The sequence below is a fragment of the Charadrius vociferus genome, unplaced genomic scaffold (assembly GCF_000708025.1).
Source record: "Charadrius vociferus isolate BGI_N301 unplaced genomic scaffold, ASM70802v2 scaffold562, whole genome shotgun sequence".
NCBI lineage: Eukaryota > Metazoa > Chordata > Aves > Charadriiformes > Charadriidae > Charadrius > Charadrius vociferus.
Window position 1 is genome coordinate 67,587 of NW_009647234.1, and position 1,966 is coordinate 69,552.

The window sequence follows — 1,966 nt, forward strand, 5'->3', positions numbered from 1 at the left end:
GGTCCCGAGCCCCAAACTCCCCGAGCCCCGCTCGCCCTGGACCACTCACACAGCGTTTCCTCCCACCAAGCGAGCCCAGTGCCTCCCCAGCACCGACACACCGGGGTGGCTGCTGGGACCTTCCCGGGGTGACAGCGATGCTCCTGCTGAGGGCTGAAGCAGATGGAACGGGACAAATTCAGAGGTACCAAACGGGTCCTTTTTTTAAATTTTATTTTGAGGCCGAGCTCGGTGCCTCTGCTCAGGCTCTTTTGAGTATCGTCTAACTTAATATTGATGAAGCCACTACAATTTAATTTCTTGGCTCAGCGCGCACAGCCCATGACAGACCATGTGCACGGAGCCGAGAGCTGAGCGATGGGACGTGGCGGCCGTCCCAGCCGCGCGCCCTTGCCGGGGACGGAGCTGCTGCTCCAGCGCTGCCACGTGGCAGAGCACCAATCCTGTGTTATCATCCACACAACGCAATTAGTGCAGCGCTATCGGGGCACTGATGGTGTCAGGGCACACGTGTGCTTACCAAGCGGCTGCTGTCACATAGTGAGACCTGCCCGCGTCCCACGGTGCCACCGGCCGGGACGGCAGCACTTTGCCAAGCCACACCAGTGCCCCGGCTCAGCAGACCCCTGCTCCCTCTGATCCACTTTTTGGGGCTGGGGGGGGCAAACCCCCAGAGGAAGGCTTCTCCCCTTGGTCCGAGCCCTGCAGGGCACCTCTGGGGAGGGCTGGCGGCTGCCGGGGCCGGACGCCTCCATCACTGCCCACAGCGCGTCCCTCCTGGTTGCATTGGAGAAGTTGAAGGGAAAAAAAAAATGTAGAAAGCAAATAAAGAAGAATCCCTCCATCTTCTGGAAATTGTCTCATCTTGGGTCAAGACCTTTAGGCTTAAAAAACCCTTCTGCGGGGTGTCAGTGGGCCACAGACTGTGCTGGTCGTGCAGAAAGAGGCTCAGAGGAATTTACAAGCCAATTAGAGGCTTCTGTGTATTAAATCTTTATTATATATTCCTCAAAGACAATTGTCCTGTCCCCAAAACATCCCGACCCGGTCCTATTGCTTCCTCGCTTTCCCAGCTGCTGGCCCAACAGCAGACACCGATTTCTGGCATTTCCTGCTCTTCTCGCCATTTTATTAAGGCAAATAGGATAATTCTGGTGGTGAATGAAGGACGCAGTTTTGTGTTGCTGTGCACGTTGTATTAATCATTTAGTGACACGCTGGCTCCTGGCCTGATGTAAGATAACAAGAGGTAATTAGTTACAAAAATTAGGAGGTGGGCGGATTGCCAATTGTTTACAGGCGCTGTGGCGATGGGGGCAGCCAGGAGAATTTCCTTTTCCGAGGGATCAAAGCTTGGTTTAAACCATCTAATTCAATTATGGACCAAAGGCTGAGCTCTGAGCGTCAGCAGGAGAAAGGCCAAATGTCCCTGGGGTCCCTCTCCCAGCTGCAGCGGGAGCATCGGAGCACGGACGGGACCTGTCCCCTCCAGGGAACGTGCCCTGACCCCGCACGGTGCCGGAGCTGCTGCTCAGTGCCCAGCCCGGACAGAGCATCCCCGGCACGCCAGTGAGGGTCACCCACACACAGCGTTCCCACTCCCAGTGCCCAGATGGATTTTTCTGGTGGGGCCGCCCACGGCTCCTCCTTCAGATCAGGGGAGCTCTGGAGCATCAGCTGCTGGGGACAACTCCCTCCAAACCCACTCCCACCTCCATAAAACACTGCGGTCAGGTCCCAGCCACTGGGGCTGGGGTGCGCAGGGGGGAAGAGGCTCTGGGCAAAGCGAAGGTCCCCCGCAGCACCGCGGGCACAGCCCTCCCTCCCTGCCCTCGTCCCGGGCGAGGGCCACGAGCCTCACGGCATCCCTGCTGCTTCTGTGTCCCAGGAGGGGTGTTGTCACCCCCGGGAAGCCCTTCCTCCCGCACCTCCGTGCCCGGTGCACAACACTCACCCAGCGCTGCAG

General features: G+C 58.4%; 1 protein-coding gene across 1 annotated transcript in view; it reads right to left on the minus strand.

Annotated features, from left to right (window-relative positions):
• LOC104281820 (granulocyte colony-stimulating factor receptor-like) overlaps positions 1-1,966 on the minus strand; it is a 187,944-nt gene that overhangs the window by 28,032 nt on the left and 157,946 nt on the right. The window lies entirely within an intron of this gene.